Raw genomic sequence first — 14,364 nt, 5'->3', positions numbered from 1 at the left:
AATTTTATAAACAAAGAAAGCATCTTGATTCAATGAGCAAGTGTGTATGTATCTGAATATATTTATTGAAATACTACCTTGGTTTTAATATGTTTTAAAAGGTTGAGATGTACTTTAACTTTCTAATCAGTGTATTAAACAAAGAGGTAACACTCCCTCCTTACAATATGACTTTAATGTGTAGTAATATAGTGCTTTTTACAACAGATTTAAAACTTGCTTTTAATACGTATTTACAAGACTAAAATAATAATAAATAAATAAAAAAGAGTTTTTAAAAAATTGTCAACCATTTAATAAAGATACCGGTAAAAAAGAAAAATATTTATTAGTTTTTTGGACAGGTGTTAATGGGGGATGATTAGTTTTGATATTATAGCAAAGCTGCATGCTGGTATTGGTGAACAGCAGGTTAACAATATCCTCGCAGAGCTTAACCTTCCTTCTATTCACCACAAAACTCTAGAAGAACGGGAAAGAGAAATAGGATTTGTGTTCTGGAGGATATCGCAGAGAATTCTTGTAATGCTGCAATTCAGGCTGAAATAATTTGCTCTTATAGGTATATAAAAGTTGCCTAAAATCAATAAATACTACTGGGGAAATTCTTTTATAATATTAACTATATATGTAAAAAGGGGTTAAATTTCTAAAATTTATTCTCCAAGATACATGTAATCATGTCATGCATTTTCAAAAGTTAATCGAAAAAAAAAATTCTTCATCAGCGTAGACGCTCCAGATGTAAGTTTCAGCGAGGGTGCAGAGGTTTCATGCGGCGGTGGCTGGCAGAAAAGAGGAACAGGACGCAATTATAATAGTTTATCTGGTAAATATGAAATAACGTCAATACATGTACTTGATATTCAAAAAGCAGTGTTTAGCAATACAACCACCCCCCCTCCCACTTGCTTTCTAAATACATGTACTTGTATGAATTTTCTTGTCATAGACCATAGAGAGTACCTTTCATTATGTCAATTTTAACACATAATAAACATCGGTTTATAGTGATGAAGGTGTCCGTCCCTCGTCCGTCCGTTATGCTTTAGGGTACCCATCTTTTGTCTGCATCTTCTTTTGTTATTACAAAAAGAGATAACTCTAAAAATGGTAAAACTTGTATTTTTCACTGACTATAGAAATAAACGAAAAACAGAAAAGATTTTAACCCCCCCCCCCCCCCCTTGTGACACAAAGATTACTTTTTACAGTTTATATGGACTATTATTTAACAAATTCCTACCAAAGCTTTTTGTGTATCATGGGGTAGGCCAGGGGGTGCATATGTTTATTGTTAAAAAATGACAACAATCTTAAATAATGCTTAATTTTTTACCAATTTCAAAGTGAAACATAATATTTTATTAATATATTTATGTTTTATTTAATTGCTTAGAATATACGAAAAGATATAAGGAACATTTAATCACATCATGTAACCTGTTTTTTATATACCTTTTCAATAAACTCACACGAACATATTTATATATAATAAATGCTTGATATAACTTTTTTTGAAGGATATGTAACGGTTGTTGGGAAGAGTACAAAAAAGTGCCTTTCTTATGGTGTGGCGTGCAAGTCTTGTAGAAAATGCCAGTATCGAAAGAGAGGAAGAGGCTTATATGTAAATCTCACAGCTGAAGAAAAAACTGGAGCGGTTCAGCGAAAGGCATGGAATGTTTCCTAACCGTGAAGTGCATCAAGTCTTTGAAAGAAAAAAGCCTGGATGTACAAAAACTTATCATGGATGACAACAGCACTACATTTTTGAGAACTAAAAAAGCAGTACCAAACATTTTAAAAAGTAGCGATAAAAACCATGTAGTCTGGAATTTGTCCAACGCATTAAATAAGGTCAAAGAAACCCATGGAGGTCTTTCTGTGAAAACCATAAAATACTTCAAGAAATGTTTTGAGTATACAATTCAACAAAACAAAAATGACATAGAGGGGATCCGAAAAAACCTGTATGCAAAAGTTCCGCATGCACTCGGAGATCACAGTCAATGTAACTCCAGTTGGTGTGGATTCCTTAAAGATCCAAGCACTTACGAACATAAATCGCTGCCCTCGGGAAAAGATTTTGTTGGAGAAAAACTAAGAGAAGCCCTGCAGGATGTTTTTCAGAAGCATGCTGAAAAAGCTGAAAAGTACATAGATCTTGGATCATCAAATGCAAACAAAAATTTAAATCAGATGATAGCAAAGAAGGCACCTAAAGCTCAACACTTCTCAGGATCAGAGAGCCTTTCTTACAGAGTTGCCGCTGCTGTTGCCCAAAAAAACGAAGGTCACAAGTACATTTTGCAGGTAAAGCTGTTTTAATGTTTTAATAAAATGTATTGCAATGGGCGGATCATAATCCCCGTTTCATAAATGAAGAGGGTGGCTGACCTTTTTGTAACGATCAAATTAATCAAAAAGTAAAAACACTTATGTATACTTGTATGTAAGTTATTCATGACAAAATATATTTTGAGTGTAAAAATTTAACATTCATTTTTTTAAATCAAAAAGAAATAATCCATATTACAGCAGACATGAAATCTAAAATATAAATGAATATCTTAAGCTGGGGGAAGATTTTGCTTTATTTCTTTTTCTTCAAAAGGTTAATTCAGCATGCAACTTGTCTCCTTGGAAACAAACTGAAAAAAGACAAAACCTTCTGGATAAAAAAAGGTCCACAAAGCACCATGTCCAAGGTACCTACAAAGCCAAGATAGAACGTCTTAAACTTCGGGAACAGAGGCAAACATCGGAGACAACAATGGAACTCTGCGAAGGCACTACATATGCTACAGATATAGAATTGTCAGCGACAAATGATGAGTTAGAGGATCTTATCAGGGAAATTCCCATGTCTGAAAGAAAACCATCGAAAATTTCACATCTATCTTCTGAAACATCAAATATCATTGTTGCTGATCTGGAAACCACTGGTTTAGGTAATTAATATATATATTATATATTTAAAACTATCAGGGCAGGCAACTATTTTGTTTGCATGATTAACGTAAACTTTTTTACCAGCTTTAAGTACTATAAATTTGGTAAAAAGTAGTGTTTTTTTTTTCTTTCAGCGGCAGATAGTTCCATCATCCAAATAGCTGCTAGTAGCTATTGTACGGAGGACACCTTTTCCAGTTTTATACGTCCTCAAAATAGTTATATCACTAAAACGGTTTCAAAACTGACAGGCATTGAAGTGCATGGTTTGACCATGTTCTCCGACATGGTACCGGTCCGATCCATGGAAGAAAAGGAGGGACTGTTAAAGTTTGTGGAGTGGATGAGAAAGTATGACCCTCTTCTCATCGTGGCTCACAATGCATGTTTTGATTCTCGGATCTTGATATCTGCATTCAACAGGCACGGAATCACCGATCATCTTATAAGTATTGTTGGTTTTTCAGACTCCATTAAAGTTTTCAAAAAGGCATTCCCCAGTCAATCATCTTATAAGCTGCAGCATTTGGTTCAAAAATTTGGTACAGACCTGCCACCGGTCCAAGCCCACAATGCTGTTAACGATGTTCTGGTACTCCGCCACCTGTTGCTGAAAATATCTAGCGCCTCAGATTCTCTCCGACAATCTGCATTTTCTGTCAAGCATGTCACACTTCAGATCAAAAAAGCGCAAAACAAACAAAAACATTTAGACGGCTATGACCAGTTGATAAGCCAAAATGTTTTGACGAAGACCCAGTGTTCAAGCTTAGCATCGCATGGACTGTCCGTGAAACAAGTGCAACGTAGATTTGATAAAGCAGGGGTAGATGGGCTTAAGGACGTACTGAAAGGGAAAATTAAAAAAATAAGTATTGCTGTTGAAAAACTAGCTCGGCACTTTTCACAAGCAACATCCTAATCTAGAGTGAGTTAATATCAATGTAATGTACTGGTAGATACAAGGATATGAATCCTATTAATGGGATTAGCATGATGATTTTCATTTTTGGATTTGGAATTTGATAAAATGCTTAAACGATATTTCAAGCTGTATGATGGTTACATGTATTTCTATGACATTATCAAACAAAACTTCTTTTGTATTCAGATAATAGAAAATATCTTCAAGCTATTATCAAATTGTCCACGTATTTATGTAAACTTGTAATGTGCCTAAATGTTAACCCCCCACCCTAATCCCTATCAAATATATTTTATATCTTTATACACTGTATTAAAATATATTAATACATAAGATTCTTTCTTTATTCACTTGATTTTATTTCTTGCTTCCTTTTGACGCAGTGTAAATCAGAAAATATACGCGACGTCAAGCATGACGTCGTGGGCGCTAGTAGCGTAATTCATTAAAAAATGTCTTTTTTCGCCATTCAAAAGTTACTATGAACATTTAATTTGTGAGAAAACGAGCCCGAATACATATGATTTTTTTTACATGTATTTAATTCAAATAATCTCGATGTGATTCGGGCAAAAAATCAATAATTTCGTCTGCACCATTTAAGAGATATTAATATTTTTTAATAAAAGTATTGTCAGGAAAAGGGTTTAAAAAATACGTTTTCTCTATATAATTCAATAGAATAACGCTGAAAAGCTTGCGTCAATAATGGCATGTTCGGGAGTGAATTGCATGAAAACGATGCAGACAATTTTTATCAAATTTTCAGAAACTATGAAATAAAATCAGGGAATTCGTGTAACAAATTTTCAGGGTATGTTTTTGAGCAATTTTTAAACAAGTCACTGATCGCAATACACTTGTCAATATGACCACAACAACGTGACGTAGTTTGTATGCAGTGAGAGATCATTAAACTACTTAAAAACTTAAAAACGTATTGTTGTTTTGTCGCTAAAATCAAAAAGTATGTCACTGATCGCTACACTTTAAATAAAATATAGTTTGTATGCAGAGAGACAGATATTATTTTCTATATGTACTATTTAAATAAAATATAATTTTCAACTTGAATTTGATGTCTTCTTCGCTATTTTATTAATATATTTTCTGTACTTTTCGTATTTAATTGACACTGCCGTATATTTGTATCCAAGTACATCGGAGGGTAATGTGGGGGGTCTTAATAAATCGATCTAGTGCAAGGGCATACACTCTATGGATCAAAGTAAGCTTTTACATTTCAACTATAGCGATCCTGATGAAATCTTAAAAACAATTTAATTATATCAATATTTCATGCCGCTGTCCAGCAAAAAATATAGCATTCGGTCATACAAATATAATTTTAACAATGAAATTGCAGAATTTAGACAGGATCGCAGCATTTTTTAGAAATAACAATCCTTGTTGAAAATATTTATATCCTAAACTTAGAAAATTAACTTGGTTATGCCCTTGCACTAGTGACATTTATATGTAACATCAATACTTCAAGTCAATGTGCTATAATCGCGTGACTGCCGTATCACGTGACTAGTCTAAATATAAAATATAATCGTCCTCGATATGTAGTTATTAATCATAATTACAATTATCCGATATAAAAAATGTACTTAAAATAATCGCCATCCCGATTACGAATACATGTTTAGATACAAAATTTAGCCGATATTTCCATTGCGCACCTTAACTGTACTGCGGAATGTAAACAATTTAGTTTTTCCCATCCTGCATCGCTCTGTAGGCGCTTTATTTCATTGGTCAATTTCCCGAGGCGCCATTTTTGGAGGATCGAGAAGGACGAAGAAGAAGGTGTAAGCAGCTGGTAATTGTGAAAAGTAAAGATGGTTTCACCACCCAGTGTCTTTAAGACTGTGATAAATGCAATGGCCAACGATGAAGGATTAGTGTACTATATTTTTTTTACTCTTTACGGTAAATAGTAACAGTTGTAATATTTGGCAACAACAAATCTTCACTATCGGAGACAACTTTTGTTCTGACGCCATTTTGAACAGTTGGATACCTAATTTTTAAATTGTTAAGTGTATATATTGCAGAGAGAAAGAGAGAGAGAGAGAAAAAAAAGATTTGAGACAGTGATATAGCTAAAGGATACACCAAAGGCTTTTTTCAAGATTTTTGTCAATTTTGAGATTTTTGGCTAAGAAAACAATGCTAATCATTGCTTTTTAATGCATGAGAAATTCTTGCTGATTATTAAATGGTTTTCTAATTATTTAGATTATGGAGGCCCCAAAGGCACGGTGCATGTGCATGCTGTATGTTGTAAAATGGCAACGTTTCGCCTTTTATCATGTTTATTAAAATGTATGTTCTCTCTCTATATATAAATGAATACTTTTTGGAATTAAAAAAAAAAATAACCCCGCTCAAATTATCCGGATGATAATAGTTACACCGAACATGGTTTTGTAGTTAAATTCAGACTGTAGAACATCCGGTTTGAATACATGTGTTTTCTGACTTTTCGGATAGCCAACTCTTGTTTTTTGGAACTTACGACTTGTGGCAAGGTATAAATTAAATATTTTTGGTTCAAAACTTTGATAAAAGCATCGATATTTTTACAAAAAGTGTCTTCAATCTCAGCTTATCCGATTATTCATGAAGGATATTCTCATCAGAACAGTTGGACAGTTGGAATAGATTGTAGCGAATAGCATAACCCTTAATCATATGCATGACGATATGGAGGAAAAATATACATAAAAAAGTGAATGTAGGTGAAAGCCTGTCCACTTTTCTGAAGAGATTAGGTTTGTTTTATTGTTTATAGTTTACTGCTCAAAAGATTTTTTTTTGTAATGTCTAACCCAGATAGCATGACTCCGTTGGGCCAACGTTGGTTTTTGGTTGTATGGTTGGTAGAGTGTTGGCGTTGGGGAACAGATGTAGGCCCAACGTTCATTTACGTTGGCATGAAAACTAAACCAACGGTGTTGGGCATGTAATGTTGGCCCAATATTGGCCCATTGTTGTAACATGTTGACAATAACAATAGCGACTTGGTGTTGGACATTAAGATGTTGGCCCAACATAGGTCCAACCGAGTAGGTGTTGACATGGATCAAGACCATTGTGTGTTGAGTATGAAATGTTGGCCCAACGTAGGTGTAACTGAGTACATGTTGACACAAAACATTGCCACTTATTGTTGGTTATTCAATATTGGCCCAACGTTGGCCCAGCTTAATAAATGTTGACAATATAATGATTCATTGCTCTGTGTTGGGCGTGCTGGATTGAACTGGAGTTGGTTCAATAGTAGGAATATTGGGATTACTATTACATGTACAGGTAGCCTGTAATGTTTGAGATGAAATGCTGGTCCAACGTTGGCCCAATGTTGCGAAAAGTATTCATCAATTTAGATTTATCTATTGTAAATCGATGGTAATGATATAAGCAACTCATTATAAACATGTGATCTATATTATATATTGAATGGAAAATATGAGACATTCCTTATAAGTCTGTGAATTGCATATAGTAATTTTGTATCTTGGTAGATTCTATATTTAGCATCATTGAATCAAATTTAAAGTGCTGTGTTTTGCATGTTTTGGCCTCCAAAATAAATAGGTCACTGGTGAAATTCAATGGCTCGGCAGGTGACTCATAGGTCTCCAAGGAAACCGTCATCTTAATCAGTTTTTTTTTTTAACCGCGCACTTGAACAATGCAAAGCGTATGTGTCTGTTTAAGTGAACGCAAGAATTTTAATCCTTTCAATGTAAGTATAGCTTTTGTTTTTGTTATTGAAATAATTAATAATGTGAAATGCACAATTGTAATGGCCTGCATGTAGGTTTTCAAATTATTGGTACCGGGTAGCTGATTAAACAATTTTAATTGATGACGATCTTAATTTTTATAGGAATTGGCGGGCTGGAACAAAACAGATATGTCCGGATCTGTAAGTGAACGCAAGAATGTTTACCAGTGAGATGTAAGTAACCATTTTGTATTTATATTAATAATGTGAAATTCAATCTTAAGGATTGCTTTAAAAATATGTGTTATGCTGATAAACATTTGAAAATACTATTTTAATTGATGACAACCTTAACGTTTACAGGAAATGCCAGGATGGAAAAACCCTCTTCACTCTGAGACTATTGATGTGGCATTTTCTGTATATGGAAGGGATTGATTTATATGTGTGGGAAAACATGGATTCTAAGAACAAATAAACAACAGAAAAAGTTATGTGATTCAAATATGACCTTTCAAAACTGTACAATTAGAACTTGAAGACTCTTATATCAAAGCGATATTTAGTAGTGGACATAGTGATGTGGAATGTCCTTGAGAAACCTTGAACTTTCTACCTCTTCCCTCTTTTAGTTACATTCCATGGAATACTTTAATGAAAGTAAAAGTGGCAAAGAATACATTGTGTTACATTTTAGGAGGAAAAAAGTATTTGACCAAATATGGTGAAATTAATTGTGTCATATAATCTGGGAAATAAAAATTACAGAATTTAATTAATTTTGTAAGACATTTGTATTGAGGAATAATTGTGCCAATGATATTTCAAGAAACAGCTTTGTATCAACTTTGAATCAACGCCGAACGTAATAACTATATTTTGAACTTAGGTCCAGTGTAGGGCCAACGTTACAAAATATTTGGTTAGCATTGGTACGTTGGAATAGCGTTGTACCAACGTTGGCATTTTAACAAAAGTGTTGTACCAACGTTGGACCAACGTCGGACCAACGTCATGATTATATTTTGAACTGAGGTCCAACGTTGGGCCAACGTTACAAAATATTGCGTTGGCGTTGGTATGTTGGAATAACGTTGTACCAACGTTGACAAATAAACAAACAGTATTGTACCAACATAGGCCCAACATGTTGGGCCAACGGCGCGCCAATGAGCAGTAGGACATTGGGCCAACGTAAATTGCCAACATTGGCAGTCCCGCTGTGCTGTGAATTTTACCCTTGATACCTCGAAGTGGCTGTGTGTATACCAAGTTAAGTTATAATGTTCAAACTTTTGCCATAACTGTATATCTGTCAGTGTGTCTGTCTGAGTGTCTGTTGTCAACTTAAACCTTCACCATAACTTTAGAACTATCCGAGATAGTGGCTTCATATTTAGTATGCATACTCCACTAATGAAGTGCTTTCAAATGGCAACAAGGACAATGATTATGTGATCTTGACTGTGACTTTTATGCTAAAAAAATTGCATTTTCGAACTTTGTTGCTGTGTTTCACAAGCGCATCTTGTTTTTAGCTCTACTGGTCAGAGACCAGAAGAGCTTATGCAATAGTAATGCGTCCGGCGTCCGTCTGTCTGTCTGTCCGTCTGTCTGCAAACACTACTCCTCCTTAAATTTTAGTCTGATTTCAATATAACTTGGCACACAAGTAGACTATACTAAGGTACATAATTCTGTGCATCAGTTTTTGATAAGTACAAACCAGTAGAGCTACAGTCTCGACAGAGACCTCTGGTTATTTTTTCTTCCATCCCGGTTTTTGCTAATGCTATTACATAATTAGTTTAAATTAGAATGCAATAGTACCTGGACATAATTTATTATTTCAGAGAGGAGAAAACTGTGTGACTTTAAAAGAAAACCAGTGAGATAAAATCATAGAAAATGTATGATGATTCAGGATGTGGTCATTTGGTAAGCAGTAATTCATTCATGATTAGTATGTATATGACAATTGCCTGAAAAAAAAAGATTCTAAATTTTATTTAAATACTGAACTGTGGTATATTAGCTGTGGGCTACAAGAAGTTTTATGTCAAAGCTAGGGCTGAAACAGTTTGCCCCCTCCATGTTATATGTGTATTGCTATGATTGACATACAATCGGTTCTCTAATACATACACTTCAAAAAAAACTTTGTCGTCTTGAACCTGAATTGAACAGGAAAAAAATCTGAGATCTCTCCAAAAATTTGAATGAAAAAAAAGGAAATGCTTATCAACTGATTTCTTGCTGTTATGTATTTTGATTACTTAAAGGAAGCTCTAAAAACTGCACACTAAAGAGTTCTACTTTAATATCAGGTAGTTTTATGAAGTTAGAGTGATCTGCCCATAGATTAAGATTATGAAAAATATTATTTTACAGTCAGTTAGATTAATTTTAATAGATTAAATTATTTTTAGCATTATTTAAAATAAAAAAAAAATAGGAAATTAATTATTTTCATAAATTTTTCCAATGTAAGTAAACAGCAATGATTTCTGCTTACAGATAGTCCATTGTCTTTGAAAATTTCTTGGGGAAATGAGGCGCATACCATATGTTCTGAATGAATAAAAAAGGCTCATTATGCACATATTTATATGAAATATGATAGCATCTGGCTTAAAACATGAATCAAATTCAATACACTGTAACTGGAAAGTTGTTGCATAATGCTCAGGTGACCTATAAGGCCCGTGGGCCTCTTGTATAGATATTCAATGAAATTATTTGAAGTATTAAATTTTGGTAAATTTTATGATACTAAAAGGCTATATGGATGAAAAAACAGCATCCGTGTATGACAATAGGGCTTAAATTTTTAATGTCTCTTATTTTTTCAGTGACATTAAAACAGGAATTGTCATCACCAATAGACAAATTTCACATTCCTAAGAGTTTTCTCCAATTGTCGGCGTATCGCTCATTTTTCCCACTTTGTCCTTTGTAAGTTACTTGTTAATATTTTAAATCTTCAAAAATATTGGACAATTACGATCTGTATTGCCAGAGTATGGGGGGCAACATGAAAATCATAATGAATATGTTCATACAGATTTTATTTCTTAGATATTGTCCCTCAAAGTTGATACGGTTAAAGAGGGAAAACAGCGTCTTAAGCCAGTTGACCCCAGATCGACCCTGAGAAGGGGAATAAATGTGAAAGTCCTTTATGGTATATCATATAGATCTAAAACTCACTGAATTTTGATCAGCCAATTCATGAACAGGATGAATGGATGTATATAATGTTGGTCAATATATGTAAAAAAAAATTATATTACTTGTTTATATATACATTTGTGGTATCTCTCCCATTGAAGTTTATAAACTTGTTATTTATTTCATGATCCTTGCCCCCCTGGGGCCTAATGGGTGGGGCCAAAACCACTAAAATTAGTGCAATCTTTAAAAATCTTCTTCTTTACTCCTGGACATCAAGCAGTCAAACTATTTGCATGATTGTAATCAGCATTGAGTCCTCTACCAAAATTGTGAAATTCATGGCCCTGGGGTCAGGGGTTCTAGTGCTAGGGCGGGGCTAAATAAGTATATAGTGAAAATGCATTATTTCTTTGAAAATCTTCTTCTCTGCTCCTGGGTATTAAATAAACCAAGTAAGTATATAGTTATAATGAGCAAGAGTGCCTCTACCAAATTTGTGAATTTTATGGCCCCAGGGTCAGGGGTTCTGGTGTTAGGGTGGGGCTCTATTGATTATATAGTAATAATACATGATTTCTTTGAAAATCTTCTTCTCTGCCCCTGGGTATTAAATCAACCAAGTAAGTACATAGTTATGATAAGCAAGAGTGCTTCTACCAAAATTCTGAATTTAATGGCCCCAGGGTCAGGGGTTCTGGTGTTAGGGTGGGGCTCTATTGATTATATAGTAAAAATACATGATTTCTTTGAAAATCTTTTTCTCTGCCCCTGGGTATTAAATAAACCAAGTAAGTAAATAGTTATGATGAGCAAGAGTGCCTCTACCAAAATTTTGACTTTTATGGCCCCAGGGTCAAGGGTTCTGGTGTTAGGGGGGCTCTATTGATTATATAGTGAAATTACATGAATTCTTTGAAAATCTTCTTCTCTGTCCTTAGGTATTAAATAAATTAACTAAGTGCATAGTGATGATGTGCAAGAGTGCCTCAACCAAAATTGTGAATGTTATGGTCCCAGAGTCAAGTCTGGTGTTGGGGGGGGGGGCTCTATTGATCATATAGTGAAATTACATGAATTCTTTGAAAATCTTCTTCTCTGCTCCTAGGTATTAAATAAACTAACAAAGTGCATAGTTATGATGAGCAAGAGTGCCTCTACAAAAATTGTGAATTTTATGGCCACAGTGTCAATGGTTCTGGTGGGGTGGGTGGGGGCTTTATTGATTATAAAGTGAAATTACATGAATTCTTTGAAAATCTTCTTCTCTGCTCCTAGGTATTAAATAAACTAAGTAAGTGCATAGTTACATGTATGATGAGCAAGAATGCCTCTTCTAAAATTAGGAATTTCATTGCCCCAGGGTCTGGGGTTCTGGTATTAGGGTGGGGCTCTACTGATTATATAGTGAAAATACATTAAATCTTTGAAAATTTTCTTCTCTGTCTCTGGGTATGAAGCAGATGAACTACCTATATAGTTATGATGAGCAAGGGCCCTAATCTTGCAGAATTGTGAATTTCAAGGCCCCAGGGTCAGGGGTGGGGGGGGGGGGGGCTCTACTTATATACTGAAAATGAATTAATTGTTTGAAATCTGGTCCTTTGTATTGATAAAACATTTATTTACTTTTTATAGGCAATTTTAAGGGTGCCTTTTAAAAATTTGTGCAACTTAGGGTCAGGGGTTTATGTCAGAGTGTTAGGGGCACTACTGATTATTAATGAATATTACTGATCAGTTGGAGTCCATTTTTGCTCCCCTACCCTGCGTATGGGTATTCAGTAACCAAGCTAAGCAACTGCTAAGTTTATTGTTATGATGATCAATGGTGCCCTTTCAAAATTGTGAATGCCATATAGCATCTGGCTTAAAACATGAATCAAATTCAATACACTGTAACTGGAAAGTTGTTGCATGATGCTCAGGTGACCTATAAGGCCCGTGGGCCTCTTGTATAGATATTCAATGAAATTATTTAAAGTATTAAATTTTGGTAAATTTTATGATACTAAAAGGTTATATGGATGAAAAAACAGCATGCGTGTATGACAATAGGGCTTAAATTTTTAATGTCTCTTATTTTTTCAGTGACATTAAAACAGGAATTGTCATCAACAATAGACAAATTTCACATTCCTAAGAGTTTTCTCCAATTGTCGGCGTATCGCTCATTTTTCCCACTTTGTTCTTTGTAAGTTACTTGTTAATTTTTTAAATCTTCAAAAATATTGGACAATTACGATCTGTATTGCCAGAGTATGGGGGGCAACATGAAAATCATAATGAATATGTTCATACGATTTTATTTCTTAGATATTGTCCGTCAAAGTTGATACGGTTAAAGAGGGAAAACAGCGTCTTAAGCCGGTTGACCCCAGATCGACCCTGAGAAGGGGAATAACTTTTGTAAATGTGAAAGTCCTTTATGGTATATCATATAGATCTAAAACTCACTGAATTTTGATCAGCCAATTCATGAACAGGATGAATGGATGTATATAATGTTGGTCAATATATGTAAAAAAAAAATATATATAACTTGTTTATATATACATTTGTGGTATCTCTCCCATTGAAGTTTATAAACTTGTTATTTATTTTTTAAATAAACTGAGCATACATGCAATACCGGTATAAAATTACTCATAAGATACATGTATACTTAAACCATGATAAAATCATATGTGTCCAATGCAGCATATGATAAATCATTAACATACAAGTACATGTGTATATATACTGTAATACATATATATTGCATTATTTTTAGGTCCTGTTCTGTGGATGCCCTAAGACAGTGTCTACCCATCACGCCATCTGATAATGACTTGTTCTGAGCATATATTTCTCTCCCAAACTTAAACTACAGAGAGCCTGTGGATAGAGGATGAAGAGTGACCTTCGACTAATTTTCTAGGTCAAAGGTCAGTATCAAAATCTACTGTATATCTTTATTTAAAATTGTAGTCCAGAGTATATTTCTCCCCTGGTGTAATCTAGCTTTTGTGCAATGGGTTGGAGAGTCTGCAATGATCTTCAACCAATATCTAGGTCGAATATGAAAATAAAAAAAAAATCTCTCCCTAATATTTTTGTTTTTATAAAGGGCATGTTTTCTCTCAAACTAATCAAACTTAAAGCAGGGTTCTTAGTATGAGATACATGTAGTAATATATTCTCAATGACATAAGAAGGCTGAAAACATTATTTATATTATGTTATTTTTTTTACTTATCATAAAGCATTAAACATTTAAGAGCTACATTAAATGCTGAAATCATTTGTATCATGGTCATGGAAAGTAATTATTGATATTGGTATTTTAAAGAACATTGACTGATTTTTCAGATTTCTAAGTTGTATTCAAGCATTATATTTCTGACATCATAAAATAATTTTGTATGAATATTGCAGATCATAGGTAATGTGAAGAAAACCAGGAAACTGATGTTGAAAGAAGTACTTAATGACCCTTATGAATGGACTTAAATGTGAAAGACTGTTCCATTGTTTTTCTAAGATATATGAATTTATTTAATATTTTGATATCATTGAAAAATTCAGTTAC

General features: G+C 33.9%; 2 long non-coding RNA genes and 1 pseudogene across 2 annotated transcripts; all 3 read left to right on the top strand.

Annotated features, from left to right (window-relative positions):
• The first annotated feature begins 357 nt into the window (after positions 1-357).
• Positions 358-2,206, top strand: LOC134258277 (uncharacterized; annotated as a pseudogene).
• A 4,131-nt stretch (positions 2,207-6,337) lies between these two features.
• On the top strand, positions 6,338-13,718 carry LOC134258278 (uncharacterized). Its single transcript, XR_009990132.1, has 4 exons — positions 6,338-6,420; positions 9,476-9,560; positions 10,475-10,577; positions 13,567-13,718. It is a non-coding gene; the product is annotated as an uncharacterized LOC134258278 (long non-coding RNA).
• Positions 6,982-8,829, top strand: LOC134258274 (uncharacterized). The gene is made up of 3 exons (XR_009990130.1): positions 6,982-7,640; positions 7,785-7,856; positions 7,986-8,829. It is a non-coding gene; the product is annotated as an uncharacterized LOC134258274 (long non-coding RNA).
• Positions 13,719-14,364: the final 646 nt, after the last annotated feature.

Source organism: Saccostrea cucullata, unplaced genomic scaffold (genome assembly GCF_032062105.1).
Source record: "Saccostrea cucullata isolate Sc308-1 unplaced genomic scaffold, CSIRO_AGI_Scuc_v1 ctg777, whole genome shotgun sequence".
NCBI classification, from domain to species: domain Eukaryota; kingdom Metazoa; phylum Mollusca; class Bivalvia; order Ostreida; family Ostreidae; genus Saccostrea; species Saccostrea cuccullata.
The sequence above is the reverse complement of the archived record's forward strand: the minus strand, read 5'-3'. Positions and strand labels throughout refer to the sequence as shown.